At 48.0% G+C, this 6,666-nt stretch overlaps 1 pseudogene; it reads right to left on the bottom strand.

Moving 5' to 3' along the window:
• Positions 1–2,068: 2,068 nt before the first annotated feature.
• Positions 2,069–4,382, bottom strand: LOC137163478 (olfactory receptor 52P1-like; annotated as a pseudogene).
• Between the last annotated feature and the right edge of the window lie 2,284 nt (positions 4,383–6,666).

Raw genomic sequence — 6,666 nt, 5'->3', positions numbered from 1 at the left:
GCCAAGAAGTTGGATCTCTTTGGCAGGAAGATATGTTCCACGGGGGGCTCCAGCTTCTAATTTCATATCAGCAGGTGCCCCTCAGCCTCTATGGCTTAGAGCCCCCAAGAGTTAAACAAAATTCACTGAAATGCTCCCACAAGAGTCTAGGGCTGAATTTTCAGCTTTAGTTGAGGAAGGCTGGACAATAGCAAAGGCTTCTCTGCAAGCGGCACTGGACGTTGCAGATTCAGCCATGTGAACCATAGCTTCAGCCGTGGTAATTCAGAGGAGTTCATGGATGCAGGCCTCTGGCCTTCCATCCAAGGTGCAGCGAAACATTCACCCAGGAGCTCCCCACTGAGGGCACGTTCATTTTTTTGGAACAAACTGATTTCAAGCTCCACAGCCTGAAAGACTCGAGGGCCTCCCTGAAGTCTCTAGATCTTCAGACCCCAGCCCCTCAGAGGAAGCATTGCATATCACAAACCTTGTCTCGCTTTTACCAGTCTTAACTGAAGCAAGACTCTACTAGGAGAAGTGGCTGGAGCAATAAGAGAAGGCCTCCTCCTTCATCGACCCACAGGCCTGGGCCCGCGAAACAATCGTGGGGTTCAAAGCAGACCTTTTGAGGGTGTGACTAAAGATGGCACACCAAAACAGTATCTGGATCTAATCCCCTGTATTTTTTGGACTGGTTATCCCACTTCTATTGGGTGTTCCGTATTACTTCAGAACATAGGGTGCTAATCATGATAGGACGGGGATACTTCCTACAGGTCAGTTGTTCCCCTCCTTCCCACCTTCCCTCTCCATCCCTCGTCAGGGACCCTTTTCATGAACAACTTCTAATCCATGAGTTGCAAAAGCCTCTAAAATTGGGAGCAGTAGAGGACGTTCCTCTGGACCTGTGAAACCTCATCAGATTCATGAAGAAAGTGTGGTTCTGCATGGTCTCCCTGGCCTCCATCATCCATTCTCTGTATGCAGGGGACTGTATGCTGCCCTCAACTTCAGAGTCACAGAAGATTCCGCCAATTTCTAGTTGATTACCAGTTTACTGTCCTCCCCTTCAGCCTGTCAACAGCTCCTCACGTATTTACCAAGTGCATGGCAGTCGTTGCGGCTTTCCTGATGGAAAAAAGGGTCCATGTTTACCTTCACCTCGACAATTGGCTGACCATGGGCTGCATCAGGGCAAAGGTGGAGTCCAATGTAAGCTTGATATGGACAACCTTCGAGAAGATAGGCCTCCTAATGAATGTGCAGAAGTTAACTCTCTCACGTGTTCAAATAATAGATTTCTGAGGGGCAATCCTCAACTCGGTCCAGGCCAGAGCCTTCCTTTCAGAGACCTGGCTTTGGGCAAGGGGAACTATCATAGAAAGTCACAGAAACCATGCTACCTCCATGCAAGACAGTGCCTGAAACACCTATGGCATATGGCCCCATAGTTACAGAGGCCTTGTCTTTGTTGCGGAGTGGAGCTCTTGTTGCATATCGACGTCAGAGAGCTCTGAGTGGCATGGCTTTCCTGTCAATCTTTCCAGAACCACTGAGGACAGTGATGTCCTAAATAAACCAACAGCGTGGAGCACGCTCCTCTCCCTAGTGCCAGGAAGCCCTCCCCCTGTGAGAGCAAATGGAGAAAACCCCAGAAGTTTTCCCGTCCCTTCTAGGACTTCCCTTTGATGGAAGTCAAGTGAGACCATGATGCTTCTGGGCTGGATACTGGTGTCAGGACCGTGAGCCATAACAGCACATTGTTAAGGCCCCCAAGGTTACAAGGCAGATCGGGACAGACCCCTTTACTGGTCTAGGTGCTGCCCAAAATGTCACAGACTGTGCCACTCTGCAGCATCTAAGCAGGGTGCTGTCTGGGAAACACTGAATCCCCTTGATGACAGAGGGCACATGGGAAACTCTTCACAGTCAACAGGTCACTTGCATTAGAAAAGGGAATTTGACCAGAATTAATGTGCATCTTTGTTTATTTTCTGTGTAAATTTGGACAAAGCACCCTTGAATAAAGACGACATATCCTTACTCCCTCCTGTGATGCAGGTCTAAAGTCAGTGACCCCAGACAATCACATTCTGCAGGTGTATTTTCCCACTTTGTCTCGAAGCTCTTTGGTTTTGACCCCATAAATGATAGGGTTGAGCATGGGGGGCACAAGGACATACATGTTGGCCAAGAGGATGTGAATGTGGGCAGCGATGTCCTGACCGAACCTGTGTGTCAGGGCAGTGAAGAGGTAGGGAGTATAAGACATCAGCATCACACAGATGTGGGCTGTGCAGGTGTTGAGGGCTTTCCCATGGGATTTCTTGGAGGAGATCCTGAGGACGGCCCTGATGATCAGCCCATAGGACAGTCCAATGAGTGTCAGGTCTAACCCGATGTTCACAAATGTTATCACCAGGCCATACATCCGGTTGACTGTGGTGTCCCCACACGAGATCTTCACCACAGCGAGGTGCTCACAGTACGTGTGGGGGATAACGCGGTTGGCGCACAATGGCAGCCTCCACAGTAGTAGGGGCACTGGCAGAACGCAGATAACAGCTCGCATCAAACCCACTAGCCCTAGCTTAGCGATTCGTGCATTGGAGAGGATGGTGGCGTATCTCAAAGGGTCACATATGGCGATATAGCGATCGAAGGCCATTATCACAAGGACGTCTGAGTGCATAGTAGCAACCGAGTAAAGAAAGAACATCTGGGTGAGGCAGCCGTCCACAGTGATCTCTTTGGAATGAAACCAAAATATGCACAGTGCCTTTGGCACGACACAGGTCGTCATGCTGATGTCTGTAAGCGCCAGCATGCAGAGCAACAGGAACATGGGCTTGTGCAGGGTCTGCTCTTTGCTCACAACAAACAGAACCATGAAATTTCCTAGCAGGCTGATGATGTAGAAGGTAGAGAAAGGGATGGAAATCCAGATGTGGGCAGCTTCCAGACTCGGGATGCCGTTTAGGATGAATGTTGACGGATCGGAGGGGGTGAGATTGAAAGTTGCCATGAGATGGTTGAAACTCTGAGAAGGCTCAGCAATATTCAGGATGCCTGTGAAGGGAAAAAAGCAGAGTGAGGAGGGTTACACACCTGATAAAAAGTAGCACAGTAAATATTTTATAGTTAGTAACAATCTAGACGGGGGTGAGCAGTGCGGTGCCAACATCTGCAGAAGACATCAAATTTTTTAGGACAAGCAGCAGGGTGGAAAATGATGTATGATGTCAATAAGGATGAAATATGGGGACTGTTACCTTATAAGGAAGAGAAATAACAGGGGATTTAAGAAAATTCTGTAAAATACAGACTGGCAGAGCGTATATCAAAGATGTGTTCTCCCTGTCTCCTAACACAAGGTCAAGAGGACATTCGATTAAACTGAAACATGGCAACTTCAAAACTGATTAAAAAAAGAATGCTTTCTTCACTCAGTGCATAATTACAGAGGAACTCATTGCCACAAGATGAAATTGAGGCCAAGAGCTAAGCAAGAATCGGAAAGGTATAGGACATTCTCATGGATAGTAAGAATCTTCAGTTACAATAGCTACAGCTAAATAAATATATTTGAAAGCCTGTATGCCTGCTTCAGGGCACAAGCCGATGTGTAGCTGTTAGGCGTTAAGGTGATATCCTTATGAAGGTTAGGTTATCCCGCCAACTCCTTTTTTGGCAGGCCCTGGGGTTAATGTTGCCAGAGAGAGGACCCTGGACTAGAAGGACCATAGGTCTGAACCTTGATACAATTCCTCTGCTGAAAATGAACCATGTTTTCCCCATGAAAACAGACACTATCATGCGAGGCTTGGACTTTGTGCTCTCTAACTTCCCTCGTTTCCTTCGGTGAGAAACTTTCCTGAAGGCACCCAGCTTTCTCTGAGACATACCAAATACAGTGGTTTCATTATTCTGCCTTGTTACCTGACAAGGGTGAGCAGAGACACCCATCAGCAACCCAGCTGTTTACCTTTCTCCTGCTTGAATACTGATAAATTGTGCAGATGCCACAAAAATTGGGAGATCATAAATAATAAAGAGGACTGGTCACTGATTCAGAGCAATCTGGATTGGTTGGTAAACTGGGTCGAGGCCAACAATATGTGTTCTAAGAACAAAGAAGGTAGGCGATGCTTACACAATGGGGGACTCTATCGTGGGAAGCAGTGACTCTGAACAACATTTGGGGGGGGGGGGTGAAAGGGTAATTAGCTAAACATGAGGTCCCTGTGTGATCCTCTGGCCAAAAAGAGCTAATTTTATCCCGGGATGATAAACGTATAGGGAGAGAAGTTATTTTACCACTTTCTTTGGCACTGGCGGAACGGCTGGTGAAAAATGTTTCCTGTTCCGGCGTTCACAGATAAAGTTGGATGTTGATACATAAAAATAATTAAGGGGTGACTTGATAACAGTCTACAAGTACCCACGTAGGGAACAAATATTGAATAATGGGCTTTTCAGGGTAGCGTAGAAAGGTCTAACACCATCCAATGCCTGGCAGTTAAAGTTAGAGAAATTCTGACTATAAATAAAGTGTACACCATTTAAATATAGAGAGTAATTAACCATTGAAGGAATTCACCAAGTGTGATGGCTGATTCTCCATCACTGACAATTTCTAAACCAAGGATGTATGTTTTTCTATAAGCTCTGCTCTAGAAATTCCTTGGGGGCAGGTCTCTGGCAATAAATGAGGTCAGACTAGATGACCACAGTGGTCCCTGCAGCACATACGGGAGTCAGCTGGAGGCATTTTGCCTGCAAGTTGTTCACTGAATCTTACTGAAGGCATTTGTTTTTATTCCTGACAGTGGTCAGTTAAGCCTCAGGGGAAAATGTCTCATGTAAATTTTGGAGCTTTGAAAAGGATACTCTGGGTGAGTTTCCATAAAACGGAGGCATCCTGTGTGACATTGCATGGATGAAAGTGTCCCCATGAAACTTCAGCACTGAGGAATGTATGTACAACTGTCCCCATAAATGGCTAACAGACCTGGCTACAAAATTATCTCAGAAAGTGCCGGGTTCAGTGTCTGGGTCCCAGTGGCTCACTGTGTCAGCCAGCGGCCAGGGTGTGACCTGCACCTGGCAGCTGCATTTACCTAACACTGACATAACCCAGAATTCCCAGCTGCCATGATATACTGTTACACACTGTGCACACTTCTCAGTTTGCTCGTTGTTGCTGTGCAGCAGCCGCCAAAGCCCCACCCGGTGTGTGTGGGAGCAACAAGAGCAGCAGCACAGCACAGGTGCCTTGGCATCTGTCACTCTGTGTGTGACGTTCCTCACCGGAGAGAAACCGTCAATGATCCCCCATAGCCAAGGGAGGGGGAAGACGGGGGCTCCTCACCCTGCAGAGGAAGGGTTGTGTGGAGCTTGGGGGGCTCGGAGGTTGTGGGGACCACGGGTAACTGGGAACCCTGGAGAAGACACTGGAATCAGATTGGAATCAGACTGTCAGATCTGATGGGAGACGGATCCAGCTGTGGAGCAAAGATCAATGGTTCTTTCCACTGGGGAAATGCCTCAAGTTGTGTAATTAACATTGAACAGACATTAAAAAATTTGGAAAAAAATTGAGTAAACGTTGTGACACCCAGGCTGCAGTTCTCTGGCTCACCTGGAGAAAGAGGCCCTGACAGCAGCCCAGAGACATTTGGAGCCAGGAGAGCTCCCAGCACTGATCTGGGACCACCAATCAGAAAGAAAAATTGAATGGCAGCAGTGCTGCCTTCCTGTCTGTGTACACAGCACTCCCTGATCCCACAACCCTCAGCGCCACCCACCTGTCTGTGTGCAGCCTCCTCCCCACTCCCACAACCCCCAGCACTCCCACACAATGATCCCACTCACCCAGGACCAACACCAGGTGCCGGACACAGCACACAGTGACAGCTCGTAAAAATATCTACACTTCCTAGATTAAACTCTGTGTCAGGCTGCACCAGGGAAAGGGGGGATGGAGAAGCAGCCTGCACAGCCTATCCCTTGGTGAGGGGAACCCCAGCAGCAGCTCAGTGTGTGCAGGGAAGAGGAGAGGGACAGACCCGAGGGGAGGGGAGAGAGGACGTGGAGTCTAAAAGGAGCCAGAGCGAGTAACTCTTCCTCAAAACAACACAAAGCTTTAGCGTATTCCTCCAATTAGAAACCCAGACGCAACTTCCTGATATTGCTTTTCCATGTTGGCAATTGCTGAAGTTGCCAGGTGACTGTTGTGGGATTGGTCACAGGAGGAGGGATGTGCTGGATGGAGGAAGGTGTCAGAGACAATCTACTACAGTCTATCCACATTACATGACAGTCTGAGACACTCCCCTGCACTGGGAGATTGCAGGAAGGCTAGTTACACCTGCTTGGTGTGTGAATTAGGCAGGATGTCCATTCCCTGGATGTCCTATTTCCTATGTCCTATTTCGCCCTGTTTCAGAACTCTGTGCCACTGCGATCTGGATATGGTATGTCCCACCCCACACACACACAGTGCGCCTGATTCTCCTCCAGTCAGATTTCCAGCACTGCCTGTTTTTCTCTAAACCCAAAACATGCTTTTATTTGTATTGTATTTTGGCGCTTCTCATTCTCTATAGAACCAGAGAAGAAGGTGAACAGAGAGCAGACACCCCAAAAACAATTGTCACCCTACTTGTTTTGAACCTCTAAGCT

This window comes from Emydura macquarii, unplaced genomic scaffold, assembly GCF_026122565.2.
Source record: "Emydura macquarii macquarii isolate MOO-44397 ecotype Brisbane River unplaced genomic scaffold, CSIRO-AGI_Emac_v2 contig_2583, whole genome shotgun sequence".
Taxonomy (NCBI): domain Eukaryota; kingdom Metazoa; phylum Chordata; order Testudines; family Chelidae; genus Emydura; species Emydura macquarii.
Note: the sequence above shows the minus strand (reverse complement) of the source record. Positions and strands in the feature narration are given on the sequence as shown.